Source organism: Dermacentor albipictus, chromosome 4 (genome assembly GCF_038994185.2).
Source record: "Dermacentor albipictus isolate Rhodes 1998 colony chromosome 4, USDA_Dalb.pri_finalv2, whole genome shotgun sequence".
NCBI classification, from domain to species: Eukaryota; Metazoa; Arthropoda; class Arachnida; order Ixodida; family Ixodidae; genus Dermacentor; species Dermacentor albipictus.
The window spans coordinates 26559801-26575120 of NC_091824.1; the positions used below are offsets into that span (position 1 = coordinate 26559801).

Consider the following 15320-nt stretch of genomic DNA (forward strand, 5'->3'; position numbering starts at 1 on the left):
TTACTTTAAACTATCAGACTGATCTCAAAAATCGCCAATAGATGGCAAGGAATCAAGGAAGCCAATGTAATCAGATTGATTCAGTAATTCGTCCTCAGTAAAGTGGTCTACGTAGCACTATTCCTCTCACGGAAGAGCGACGAAAGAACGAAGACCAACAACATGATTAGAAAGCTATACAAACAAGCGCCTAGGTGTACCCATAACAACACCGAACAAATTCTACGCGCAAGGGGTGCACAATACACTGGTCGAGCTAATCGAAGCCCTACTGATCTCCCAATTGGAACGACTCATGAAAATCCAGACTAGAAGATACGTACTGAAATCCCTAAACATTGGTTATGACTCACAACACGCGGATAAAGTTGAAATCCCCCCGAAGCATGAACACATATGCACCTTTTCCCTTTACTAAGGAACATGCACCCAGTTCATAACCAAGAGCGCAGATTAGAAAGAGCCAAAGCCATCTACAAGCGCTTTGCAAACGCCAAGGACGCGATTTACGTCGACGCCGCTGACTACTGGGACCGCACAGCCATGGCAGCATCGGCGATTAATCGATCGTGATTTTACGTGCCAAGACCACGATCTGATTGCGAGGCACGCCACAGTGGAGTAATTTTGACCATCTGGGGCTCTTTAACACGCACCTAAATCTAAGTGCACGGGTGTTTTCGCATTTCGCCCTCATCTAAATGCGGCCGCCACGGCCGGGATTTGATCCTGTGACCTCGTGCATAGCAGCCCAACACCATAGCCATTAAGCAACCACGGCGGGTCTCCAGCGCTGTCCTGCGTGTTATTTTGCGCTTTACCTCAAGCTGTGCAGTACAGTGTCCGCCGCAACGGCCAGCATGTGGTAAACTGCCATGTCAAACGGCGTCATGTCAGTGGCATCTGTGGTGTCATACAATCGTCATCCCCGTAGTCACTGTGTTCCTGCTGTCGTCACACACGTGCTCTTGTCAGACACACAACTGTTCGCCTTATACAAACACGTTGGTTCACAATGTAACGTTTTACAGAACCCCGAATAATTCTGGGATGGCCCGCTAGGCGTAAAATGCCTCGTATACCATCAATCCCCACAGTGCGTGGGATCTGCATATATTATTTCATTTTCTGTTCTCCTTATTTACAGGCTGAAGAGCACCAGCTTGGGAGGCTCACTGCCTGCGGCGTTTCGCTTTAAGAAACAGGCCGCGAGTCACAACTGCGGCCACATAGTTGCATTTCCGTGAAAGCAGAATGCATAAATTGTCCGCCTGAACGCCTGCAGAGACACTCAAAAACACTGTGTAAACACGATGAAGTATACATGTGTATCTACAACGCAAAAACACTTACGTAACACATTAGGCATATGTTGAAAAACTCCTGGCTGTAAAAAATTATGCCGAACTCCGTCACTACGGCGTGCCTGTTAATCATATTATGCTTTTGACACCTAAATGCCACCCTTTATTTATCACAAACACCCATGCACGCACACGCGCACACGCACGCACAAGCACAGAGTCAGGCGTATGTCTACCGCATTTATTATTACACTTTCCACGCGGCTAGTGTTACTCTTTACATATAGGTCCCATGCAATGTTGGCATATTTCGGGACCGGACGTTAAAGCTTGTGTCCGCCACCAACTTGGTTTTGCTGGTGGCATGCTTCAGTCGGTGCTTTCCAATAACATAATATTTCTGATCTTACTAAATTTCTGCAACACCCATGAATTTGTATCATCTATAGAGTGCGCGGAATCTAAAATACGAGCGTCTAAGTCAAACGAGACAGAAGGTCCCGACGAAATGTAGAAGTTACATCCACAAGTCGACAATGCGAATTTCCGGTGTCTGAATGTTGTCCATCGACACCTTTTGTTGGAACAATGTTGTTGCGCAGCAAAGTAGCGGGAAGCGGAACCACTTATCTATACGAGGTGCTCATCGGGCGGCGGCACATCAGACACCACTTTTTTCACAGTGTTTAATTGGAAGAAACTTAACTTCTTAATTGTGCCTAATCCATGTGATGAAAATTAACAATGTGTAATTATGTTTCAATTCTGGTACGCTTGCGCTAGTTTTCGCTCGTCATGGCTCCGGCGTCAGTTGCGCCGTCATCGACGCGCCGCCCCCGCACGAGCCGCGGTGACAGCGACAGGGGTCGGGATTAAATGTGCTCGCTATAAACACGGCTGCGAGAGAAAAATATTCTGGTTTCGTATTTACCAAGAACTCTTGCGTTATATTGTTTCTAAGAGGAAATTTTAGCCAATTCTGATGCTGGGCATATCATTAGCGAAGATGGCCGACCGATGGCAAAAAGTGACCAATGCTTCTGCTACTGGGAAGTGTGGGTAAGCGAAGCTTCTCCTCTGTGCACCTGATCTTCTTCATGATTAAGAAACACACAGGTAACCGTGACGCATTGCTACGGCCTCCCGCTCCCTCGATTCCGGATCTTCTTCTCGTTGCTGTCGGATTACCTCGGCTCGGGCGCTCTAACGGCTGGATCGGCGCGCCAACGGCGAGTCCTTTCCCGCGCGAGTTCTCGCAGCCACTCGGCCACTCGTCGAACGCTGCCCGTTCTTAGGGGGAACGCAGAACGCGTGGCTGTCCCATCCGTTTTCCGAGACCGAATTGAATGGAAACAAAGCCGGCGCAGTGCGCTCGAGACCTTTTCCTGCCCTTTGGAGGAAGCTAAACGGCACTGTTTCGTTGCGCGCGTGGCATGAGCGCACGCCTGCGCAGGTGAAGTCCTTGCTAACGACGAATCCTTGCTAACGCCGGCGCAGCTGTCAGATTAACAAACCGCCCTTCCCTGCAGCGGCTCTGCTCTGGGAGCAACTGGGTTTTCGTGTGACCATGGCAACGCCACTTGTGAGCCACAACAAGCTTCGTTTGAAAGTCAAGTTACGAACGAAAAGTTCTGTGAATTCGGCACTTGGTCTATGCGTCGATAGTAGGCATCGTCATCTCAAATCCCTACTGTCGGCATTAAGGATAGCATCATGTGCAGAGCTATCATGAGGCATGCATAATGATAGGATTTAATATCGTCATTAGGAATGTCGTCATTAGCACAGATGTAATGAGGCATGCACCACGATACCCAATCAAGTAAACAATGTTCTTTTCTTTGGCAATAATGTTGGTGGTGCGAGAATATTAAGTTCTCCTTGTTGACAAAAATGCTTCTAATATTTTTTCGTTCTGCATGTGCCCTTATGACTCGAAGGGTGCGTGCATTTGGGAAAGACGGAATATACAAACACCTAAATGTATGGGGGCAAAAAGTTACAACAGTACTAGGGCCGTCCAAGTTTGAATATGCCAATATGTCGAAGTGATGAATATGCTCCTGTTGCTTTTGAGAAAGACGCTCTAAAGCAGCGGGGCGGATATCTTATTGTAAATAAAAGAGGTTGTAATTGTAGTACTAATCCGATAATCCACTGTTGCGTACTCCAGGGTAGCATATCGTACTGCTGCAGAGTTGTAGCGGCGCCTGCCTATCGAAGCTCGACCAACGTTACTTATTAGGTAGTGTGGGGTTGTCACGTGGCTGAAGGCACCCGGTAGACCATGGCGACCAAGCGAGGATGAGACAATGTCTAGTGCGAAACTTGCATGCTTTATTCAAAGGTTGATGAAATATGAAGAGAAGAGAATGAAGTGATCTAAAAAGTACATTTCGGAGCCCCTTCAATAGGCTCTCTACAATCGAGGGAGGGATCTTGCTTCCGTCGACGTCACGTGACCGGCACAGAAAGCCTGCTGCAAGGAGGAGGCCACACCGCCTCCTGGAATTGTAGACGCTTGTCCGTCTCTTCTGCGCGTTGCTGGTTCGTGGAAGTTCTCCTGTAGGCTTTGGCCGTTCGAGGAAAGGGTCCCTCTAAAGTTGCACACATACACGCATACAAAAGGGGCCTGTAACCACTGCGGGGCTTCCGCCAGACCGGCAGACACGCGAAATGGTCATGGCGAATTAGGAAGTCACGCTTCATTTCGACGAGGCATGGTTAGAGAAGGTCGGGTGAAATTCCTTTCTGCACGTGGTGCCAGACGCCAACCGTAACACCACGTAAACAAACGCACATGCGACGGACAGTGTCGTCCACAAGAAAGGCGTGAAACAACCCGCCGAGTTCAACGACCACTTCTCGACAGACTGTAATCCACTGTAGTCAGCAATGAACCACCGCTGATTACGGCATATAAGACAATATCCCAAATATGCGTTGCTTAACAGTGCGTAACATTACGTAATGACGTATTCTTGCCTAAGACATCAACCGAAATTCTGTGTTCGACAATATTGTGTAATAGTGCATAATATGGCCCAGATAATGTGCCCTATAAGATGCTGACGGTTAAACCCATCTAAGCGCGGATATATATGAACTGCGTAGCAATATCAAAGTGCCGCGTGTGGATGCAGCAGGCAAGCTCCGCCCTCTTGAACGCGAGCATACATTGGCCCAATGGTATCCGACAAACTTCAAAACCAGCGACTTCGTTCCTGGAATGCCCATCTAAAGCTCTGCCTTCTGCACGGCTCACCACTACCCGTTGCCACTCTCATTCTCCATCTTGCTACCTTGGGGTAGCATTCACTACTGGTACCTCATTGGAATGACCAGAAATCTCAAATGACAAGTTCCTTGGTGCAAAGTGACAATCTCGCACCTTCTGCGTGGGTGCTCTGTTTCTAGTGAAATAAGAATTGTGCTCTCCACGACGCTCAACAAGCTTTAAAAGCACTCCCCCCCCCCCCCACTCCCGCCGCCCTTTCACCCCCCGCCCTTCCTCCGCGGAAAATAATATTCTTGGGCCGTCGTCCATCCTAACGTCAGCCTGAGTAGCTCTAAAAATGATAGTGTGCATTTTAAAGCATAGAGGCTGCTCGAAGAAAAAGAGAGAACTTTAGTAGTTGTTCGGTGCCTTCCTCGTTTCTGCATGGACTGATTCTCTTCAAGCCTTTCTTTCTTTTCTCCTCACCTTTCCTTGACTTACACCCTTCCCGAGTGCAGAGTAGCCGTCTGGACAGTAAATCTGCTTAAGCTCCCTGCCTTCTAACAGCGGAGCTGTTTAAGCTTTTAGTTCCACCGTGAAGCGTTACCAGAAAACTCAGCTCAGCTATGCACCGCCTCGCGTTGTCTAGCAACCACCTGCGAGAACACCGAGCCACGTAACCTCCTCGCACACCACTACCGTCGGGCGGCGTTGTGACATCACAGGCGAGTAAACGCTCGGAACAGCCGGCGCAGCGACACACCTCTCGCCTCGTCTACTCCGTGCGTACGTGCTGCTGCCATGGGAAGACCGAAGAAAGTCCAGACGCCGGAAGAATTGACCTACCAGAAAGAGCGCCGTACTGCCAAATGAGAAGCGTTGCGTCGCCAAACAACGAGCTGATCCGGAACACCGCGCCGAAGCCGCGGCTGAGAAGAGGCGACGCCGAGTCGAGGATCCCAAGTTTCAGTCCAGAGAATGCGAGGAGTGGTGCCCGAACGCTCGACGTCAAGCCCGCCGACACAACTTAACAAAACCTAGCATAGCCTCGCAATACCTAGAAACAACATAGCCGAGCCTACCATAACTTCGCAAAACATAGAAACGACTTGGCCAAGTCTACCAAAAACTTAGCAAAGCTTCGCAAAACCTACAAAGAACTTAGGCAAGCCACGTAAAAGATAGGCCATCACAAGCTACGTTGTTGACTCTAGCCTTGCACCACCCGCCGTGGTTGCTCAGTGGCTATGGTGTTGGGCTGCTGAGCACGAGGTCGCGGGATGGAATCCCGGCCACGGCGGCCGCATTTCGATGGGGGTGAAATGCGAAAACACGCGTGTACTTAGATTTAGGTGCACGTTAAAGAACCCCAGGTGGTCAAAATTTCCGGAGTCCTCCACTACGGCGTGCCTCATAATCAGAAAGTGGTTTTGGCACGTAAAACCCCAAATATTATTATTAGCCTTGCACCACTAATGCAAACTGCGCATGTTTTTAATCTTTCCTTTTCTCTCTCTCCTTTTTAAGGTAACGCATGCGCTGGTTCTACACCTCTGTGCGCAAGCTAACTTCAAGGATTATGTAGACTGGCGCCAATCGGTCAGTCAGGTCTGTTGGTGAATTTTACTTGTGTTGCGCATCCTCCGTGGCAGGACGTTTTTTTTTCTTGCTTCCTCATGAAAAGGAAACGTACTAAGTAGCCCTATACCCCCTTTCCCTTTTAAGATTAGGTAGTAAAAATTATTCAAATTTCTATTATCACGTCATCTGCAGCGTGGTCAGATAAAGTAGAATTTTGTCATGTGAACAACGTGTGCCTTGCGCACTCATGAAAACTGTCATGCAGATAATTTTCGATGCTCTGCGATAACGCTGGCGACTGATTTTCGCATGTGTGTTGAGGGGAGGTGCGGGGCTAAAATCGTGATTTTCGCCAGAAAAACCCACTGTCTAACTTTGTTCATTTTAGATTCCAAGACGTATAGAGAAGCTCATCGTCAAGTTTGGCTTTAATGTGTGCCGTATAAAAGAAGAAAATACATTCTTCTGGCGGTGACGTCCGCTTGCCGTCGAGACCGACCCCGAGCGCCATATTCAAGACTCAGCCGCAGAGCGAGCCAGAAACCAGACACGGCACGGAGTGAAGGCCCGCATTAGAAAGGTATGTTTCAGAGACATTCCATTGAGAGTTCTGCAACTCGCAAAAAAACTAAAAAAGCAAGGCATAGTTCTGGGTGTTCTGTCTTTCTCCACGAGCGCCGACATAAACGCTGGACCATTCTAAAGCTGAAAAAACCGAAGGCGACTTGGAACGATTGCTGCAGAGCAGGTTTACATTGAAGAGGAGAGTCAAAGCTATTGAGCAGGGCACTTTCACTAATTGTTTTTATTTAAAAAAATAGCTTCTTCTGAAATAATTTGGCTCATTTTTTCTTTCAATTTGCATTTTTTGGTTGAGCAAAACCTTTAGGAACACTATCATTCATAAATTCCTTCACCAATACCTGCTGTCAAAGTAGTTTTGTGGCGGAAATTTTGTGAACAAGATAAGTTGCCTTTTATATTGATGAACTTTTATTAACTTAAGAAGTTAATACATACCTGACATATTGTGACAACAAAAAAGATTGCAGTTAGCCACAGAATGTTGGCATTGTTACATAAATGTAAGAAAAAAGAGGCGACTAACCTTATCATTCACTATGACCGCCCTAGAAGGTATCTAACAAAAACAACCAATGTGCCTTCATTATTTCTGAAAGGACAACTTTCCTAAGGTGACGTTTAATTGGTCCGTCTGACAGACATATAGCTTCTTTTCTATTGGATGTGTATTAAAGAAACTAAGATAATGTGCTCAAACCAAGAACATACATAAACCTACAAATTTGCATAAATATCCGTGCAACGGCTCTAAAGTTAACTTTCAGCCCCGCATCACCCCTGAAGAGTGAAGCCACTTCAATATCCGGCGTTTCTCCCCTGTGCATGTTGTATTGGCGTCTTCGAGTTTAGCTTAGGGGAATCATGTGTCGCAATGCTACCCCAAGAAACAAGGCCAACAATTTCGCCATGTATGCTTGGCTGTATAAGCTTGACAGAGATTCGGCGTGGACTCCGAAAGTATTAATAATAATAATAACTTTTATTTTTTTTCCATCAACGTGATGGGGGAGGTGAGGGGAAAAAAGCTGAAACAGACAGCTTGACTAGTTCCCGCACTCCCCCCCCCCCCCCCAAAGAAAAAGAAATACATTCCATAAAGGCAGACAGTTCAGCTACCGACAAGAAATAACACATATTTTTTTATTGTACAAAAATAATACCTATAACTACAAGCATCTCTGTGGCACATAAATATGCACATTCCCAAACGTGTGAACATGTAACTGTATTAATGACATTACGTTTACAGGACACTGCTGGAAGACATATGTAAACACCATACACACAACGGCTTATTAACATCTGCATAATGGTATATCACGAACATTCATCACTAAATTTCACAATGAAAAAAAGAGTTCAGGAAGCACATCAGAAGACAAACAGAAATTTTCTATGCATACAAATTTATACAAATGCGAACAACGTTCAGGGAAATACAACTGAGGCAGAAAAGAACAATTTTAATTGCTGTTTTGATGTATGTTCTAGCTGTATAGCGTGTCTGTGACAAAAATTCAATAATTCTGGCAGTTTTCTTTTCATCATTTGCTGTCCGCAGATAGTTCTACACGTCTCTACGTTCCAAATTTCCCTACTACGTGTATCGTATAAAGGAGCTTTTTTGACAGAGAAGCTAAAGCTGAGAGAAAGTTTATGTTTTCTTCCACATCCTTTTTATATGGTAAACACAGAAGGTATGGATACATGTGAGTAATTTTCATAATTTCCAACTTTTCAAACGAACGCAGAGATAGGTGATCTCGAGGAACACCCAGAACATGTTGCAACATTCTTTTTTGCATTGTAAGAATTTTACGTAAATTTGTAACAGTCATAGTTCCCCAAACTAAATGTGCATAATTAATATGAGAGTGAAATAATGTATTGTAAAGAACAACCTTGACCTGCACAGGCAGTATCTGCTTATTAATGTACGTAGCTCCTAAGACACTCTTCCCACGTTAAGTTCTCGTTGAACACAACGCCAAGAGTTTTGAATGCGCGGAGTATTTCTATTTTTGAATCGCCTAACAAAAGATCTGCATTTATAAAAACGCTCTTATTCCTCGCACGGAAAAGTATGGCTTTCGTCTTGGCCGTGTTTATTTTTAATGCATTAGCACTTGACCACTCATTCAAACTCGATAACGAGCTATTTGCTTCAGAAATTAAGTCATTCAGACATGCAGCTGAGAAAAGCATATCTTGCAGGAAGGCTATCAGCAGTCGTTGCGCTCTCTTCCTGAATGCCGCGGGCCCTCCGGGGAAAACACGGGGCTCATCGACAGCTGGTGACACACCCCTGATCTCAACTCGAGGGAGGATCAGGCGGAACAATTGCCGGCTATGTATGCCAGGCTAACCCCGCCTGCTTCAACATCACCACCACCACCACCACTGAGAAAAGCATAGTCGTCTCATCGGCATAAATGATATGTTTAACGTTTGGATTAATACGCATAATGTCATTCACGTAGATATTAAATAACATTGGTCCAAGGATTCTTCCCTGAGGTACTCCTGATGTTTTTGTTTTTTTATCTGAAGAGAAACCGTTGAGGTAGACATATTGTTGTCGATTTTCTAAATAAGATTCTAAAAGTGCTAGTGAATTACCACGGATTTCATATGTATCTCATTTTTTGAATAAGATCGAATGTTTAAGAAAATCAAACGCTTTTGTGAAGTCTACAAAAACACCCAAGGCTACTTCTTCTTTTTTCAAAGGTGCCTAAAATAAGTTCTTTCTGCTCCAGCAAAGCCTGTTCCGTCGACCTGTGTTTACGGAAGCCAAATTGTGACTGGGAAAGTATACCGTATTTATCGCAGAAGTTCATTTTTTTGCATAAATTAGTTTTTCAAGCCCTTTAGAAAAAATAGGGAGTGTGGACACGGGTCTGTAGTTTCCAATGTCAGTCTTATCGCCTTTCTTATAGAGCCCTGTCACCATAGCAACCTGCAATCGTTTTGGAAACACTCCCTGTAAAAAACACAGATTAAATATGTGCGTTAGGCACGGTGAAATTAGTTCTATTGCATGTTTGACAGGTCCAACTTTTATACCGTCTGCGTCGCTGCTTTTACTGTTATTTAGTCGTCGGAACGCCGAAATAACATCAGGCTCTATTACAGGACTAAAAAAGGGATTCCTGGTTTTTAGTTCTGATATAATCTAGTGCCCATTCAGTCGGACGTTCTACTTTAAAATCAACAAAGTATTTATTAAGTTCATCCGCTAAACGAGCGCCTGTGATCTCTTCATTGTTATGCTCAATCTTTGTAACAAAGCTAAAGTTTTTGTGGCGATTTAGAACTGTATTTAGATTTCCCCTATTTTGTTTGTCTTTCTTGCAGAACTCTGAAAGAAATTGCAAATGTAATCATTTCAGGTGTCAAAGTCGAACGGCGCCTATAACCGGTGATCACTAGAAAGTATGGCTTATCGTCGCGCCCGAGAAGATATGCGGAATGATATCTATGGAACTGATAAAGTAACAAGTGTTCGCATATGTGTCCGTTTGCTAAACCTAATCGCATGCTTGGCGCACTTGGCGGAGATAAGACGCCTGATAGTGTTCAGTTGGCCACTCGCCCTCAGACGCAAGCACTGAGATATATGTGAGAGGATATATAGCAGCGATGTGTTGCACTTAAAGGCTTCCGTTCGTGAAGGACGAAGTGAAACGCGGATCTCGTTGCCTAGAAAAGGAGCTACGAAACCACGCCTCAGCCGAGATCTAACGCCAACTTAACACGGGTGAGTATCCTCGAACGGTATGCGTTCCTGACCCGTCCTGACTCTTGTTAAGCTCCCAAATTCTAAATAATGCAATCTGATAGGTCTGGCAAAAGATAGTTGAGCAGTAAATTCAACGGCATTGTACTGCGTAAAACTGGAAAACTGAGAAGCCTTAATAACACAACGAGAGACAGGCAAACGAAAGAAAATTTGGCAGTGGCTTAGCTCGGCTATGCCAGGATATACGTAGCGAAAGCTAAGGCATAGCATGGTTAGCCTTGGTTAATCTTGATTGCAAGTCCAGGTTAGTCTGGTTGTCTAGTTATGTTTCGGCGTTTAGCCAGTCGTTCAGCACGCTGTGCATCTCTTTCCTGGGCGATTCGTTTCCTCTTCATCTCGTTCCGATGTCGATTCCAGGCCTCCTCCTGCTTATCAGAATCATCGCCGTCCATACTGCCGCCTCAACTGTGGTTGCGGCGCACGTGAGCTCTCCTTTTCAATTCCGACGTGTTATCAGGCATGCGATGCAGCTGGGGAAGCGAGCGGAGGCGAGCGCAATGACGAGAAACGCAGTGTGTCGTAATGCGTCTCCTCAGAGCACGGCCACGGCGAAATCGCAAGTTCGCGGCCAGTGAAGCTTCCGTTTAAAAATATATACGCTACAATTTCTGTGTTGCCGTTACGATGTATGTCCCTATCCCCTGGGAGCTACTCAGTTTCCTGGTATGAGAGACCTAGCCGCCCGAATTACTACTCTGCAGGTGTCAGCGGTAAAAAAAAAGACGAGAAAGAACAGAAAATAGAGAAGAAAAGAAGAATATAACATACAAAAAGACGTTCATGGTTGTTTCGTTCTAGAAAAGATGAAACAATTAAAACATGGTATATTACCATACGGTACTACAATATCAATATCAAAACACGCACCTGCCTTTCGCCATGCGTGCACGCACTATTCCTTGCAAAATTATTTTCTTTTAGATGCTTCAACCACCGTTAAGGTTCAACGCGCTGGATAAGGTTTTAGCAAAGTGTAAAAATGCGCAGATCGGACGCTCCTATTCGACAACTATATTCGAAGCTGTCTTGCTTTGAATAGCAGCTTCACTTGATATGACATCTACAAACGAGAAAGGAAGAAAAATACAAACCTATATTGCTGGGTAGGCTGGTTGCGCTTTGAAAGCCATCAGCAGGTTGAGCTTCCCGAGATTGAAATGAGGATGGAGTAGTGGATAAGCCGGATATATTCATGACTTACAGCGCTAAAATACGGAGACGAGAGAGAGGTAGGAACGACCCAGGGGGTTTCTCTGTCATCCGGCTCCCTCCCCTTGGCGCCCATTGAGTAACTCCAGTAAATCACCGCTTATCTCCCCTGCGTTCGACGTGGCTTTCCCATGTCAATCTCTTTCTCTTAAATTAAACTCGAATATTGATTATTCCCGTTTGCTCTCTAATGTACCGCGCTGTCTTCCTTTTCCTTAGCATTATGTCTACAATTTAAGGCGAAAGCCTTAGATTATGGGGTTTTACGTGCCAAAACCACTTTCTGATTATGAGGAACGCTGTAGTGGAGGACTCCAGAAATTTTGACCACTTGGGGTTCTTTAACGTGCTCCTAAATCTAAGTACCCAGGGGCGTTTTCGCACTTCGCCCTCATCGAAATGCGGCCGCCGCGGCCGGGATTCGATCCCGCGAGCTCGTGCTCAGCAGCCAAACACCACAGCCACTGAGCAACCACGGCAGGTGCGAAAACCTTAGATGGCTCATGGGTCGGAAAATGCGATGTCCGGCGTTATGGCACCGAAATTGTGTCCCACCAAAATGTGGCACCAAAACACGTGAGCATTGTTGGGAGTCGAACTCACGACCTTTTGTGTTAATAAATGCACTGCTAATTAAGGCACAGTTATTAGGGTTAATTAGGACATTCGAAACCGCAGCCTGGGAATCGAACTCACAACCATTGCTCTTAATCAGAACGCTGCTACTTAAGGCACAAATAATTGCGTAGAGTTAATTTAGGCGCTCGTTCTCCGAAATTTAATGGCATCAAAATTCAAAGGCACCAAAAGTGATTGAAGTCGAACTCATGGATATTGGTTGGAGTGGAACCCACAACCATAGCGGTTAAGTTATTTGTGGCAGTGTTAATTAAAACAGAGTTAATTAAGATACGAATCATCAATAGGGTAGACGTTAAAGTACTGCAAAATAATAGGCCCATTAGCTTACTTTAACTATTGCATAAAATATTACCCAAGATGATTTCCAATAGAATAAAGGCAACATTTCAGTAAAACAAGAGAACAGGCTGGCTTCAGGAAGGGATGCTCCACAATGAATCGCATTCATCTTATCAATCAGGTCGAGATATCTGCAGAGTGCAGTCATCCTCTCTATATGGGTTTCATAGATTATGAATATGCATTTGATTCCGTGGAGGTACCATCATTCATAGAGGCATTACGCAATCAAGGAGTACAGGAGGCGTATGTTTATGTACACATGTTTATATACGTGGTCATTTACACATGAGGCTTGGTTGCTTGCCAATGAGCAAGAAATAAGTTTTCACCACTTGAGGACATTGTCTTTCAAGTGCAAGAAAATCTCTGTCTAGAACATTGCCCGCTGAAACAACAAAAGCGCCCACCTTGTCTATATTCTCCTCGTGAAAGTCACGAGTTTTTGTCCTTTAAAAAAATCTGACATTTTCGACTTTTCACTTTTTGAATTGAATGAAGTTCGTCGGCATAGGAACGATGAAAAATACGAGCAAGCATTAGAGCGTGCAATATAATTTACTGCACTAGCTATTCTATCACGATGTTCCGCATTTCCGGAGCTGTAGGTGTCGTGATGTCACGACACCGAAATTGGTCTCGTGGGAGCAGCACCTCACGAGGTTTCGGAGCTCGCTCAGCTTGCTCGATAGTCGAAATGCCGCGATGTCTGGCTAGCCACATAATGTGGTGACGGACGCCTGCTGGGACTGGAGTACTTAGACCTCCCTCTCTTACCCCCCCCCCCACCGGCTCCTCCCCTCTCTTAAAAAGAGAATAAAGTTCCTTCCTTCATTCATGCATACTGTGAAAAGAAACAGAAACTGGTTCGTAGAGGAGAAGGCGAAAGAGGAAGGACAGGGAGACGGCAGGGATTTTACCAGAAATGCGTATGGTTGGATAACCTACACTGTGGGACGGGAAAGGGGAATATGAAAATGAGAGATAGCGAGAAAGAGCGGAAAGAATGATGCGGTGAGTTTGCACACGCATGCGGAGGGCACCACCAGGCCAGAGGAGTTCACAAAGGCAAGCCGCCCTCAAGGAACAGAAGTGTTTTCACAGCCTCGTGGGCCGGCGAACGATGGAGGTGGCATTCGTTTCGAACAGAACAACAGAACAGAAAACACAGAAATAACAGAAAATACAACAGAAAATACAACAGGTTTGGGTTCTCATTCCGGAGCTTTGCTCACAAATCGCCAGCATTGCTGATGACCACCAGTTCAAGATCGCTTTGCGAGACGCCTTGTAATACTTCTGTTTTTTTTGTTTGCTGCACGTTTTGCCATTTCTTTCCCACTCCTTTCTGTAGTGCCTTTGGGCCCTGAAAGTATTTTAAATAAATAAATAAATAAATGTGAAGCTTCTATTTTTTGTTATTTGTGGTCAGTCTCTTTCCTTGTACCTTTGACTGCAAAGCAGCTGCCTATTAAATATTTTTATCCATAGACTCAAACATGAGTCCAGAAATGGACTCTAACATGAAAATATTTACAAGTAGTAATAGGACCGCTGTATTCCAAAACAATAATGCCGCAAAACTAATTACCTGCCATCGTCTAATAAATGGCACCTCAAGAAGGGTGGAACTTCAACTTCGAGCAATAGTTCGGTGATTTAGTTTCCCAAGTTCCATTCTGACAGTACGTACGATCGACTTTACCCGGTTTCCTCTGGATGAAACGACATACCGTATCACGTGAAGCATATACTATTGTGTGTTCATATCGATTACCCTTATCGTGCCTGCCTTTCGACTTGGAAATATGAGCGCATGACACTTTGCAGGGCACCAACCTTTTTTTCCATGAAAGCAGATAACAAATTGGAAGTGAAATTCTTCTGGCAGAAAGCACATGATAAACCCATTGCGGATGATTGTCACTATCTAAGTAGTGCCGAGCACTGCGAAATAATGGCGTGATCGTAGGCATTTCTGAGATATGGGCAGCCAGTAAAGGCCATTTGCACCGATCTCTGTCCGGACGCTCTGGGCGAAGCCATATGCTAGCTGTGCGCGTAAAAAAAATATTGTCGGGAAATCTGTGAATAACCTCCATGTTCTCAGCAGCCATGCTACAACCTAAAGCATATATTATTAGACTATTTAAGCCCAGATATAAAAAATGAAGTTAGAACTCATAAATAAGAACAGTTACCTGCTACTTTGTCTTAATCCTAGCCACCACTAGCATAATGTAGAATATTTGGGCTGGCTTTCTTGTTTGCTTTTGTACTGTCTATATTGTGAGCGTACCCGAGGAATGGTCAGCCTAAGCTAATAAACGAGCATTTAAACGAACAAGTTTGTGCTTATGCTTTGTTTGCAGAACTGGTGCTCAAGAAATATTGATAACAAATTCATTTTAATTTCTTGTCAGCGACTCTGCGAAGCCACAGTGCGAGAACATTTGAGTGCGCCTCATATATTTGCTCAATCAAATAAACATCAGTCTATAGAATCCGCCAGTATAGTTGGTTTGGCCAAGTAAGAACCTGCTAAAAAGGTTGCAACAAACATTTTTGGAGTTTCGCATGTTCGAGCGCCTCTCCGTGCTGTTTGTCTGCTTCAAATAGTGAGTGCCAAACTTTGAGTAAA

The 15320-nt window shown here is 44.9% G+C and overlaps 1 protein-coding gene across 2 annotated transcripts in view; it reads left to right on the plus strand.

Moving 5' to 3' along the window:
- Positions 1-6494: 6494 nt before the first annotated feature.
- Positions 6495-15320, plus strand: part of LOC135905295 (putative defense protein 2) — a 39651-nt gene continuing 30825 nt past the window's right edge. Inside the window, exon 1 of one of the 2 annotated variants that reach the window (XM_070538034.1) lies at positions 6495-6682. The gene's annotated coding sequence lies outside the window, so the exon portion shown is untranslated. Of the gene's footprint in view, positions 6683-10289; positions 10448-15320 lie in introns of those variants that run through there. The other variant, XM_065436316.2, reaches the window with a different exon arrangement.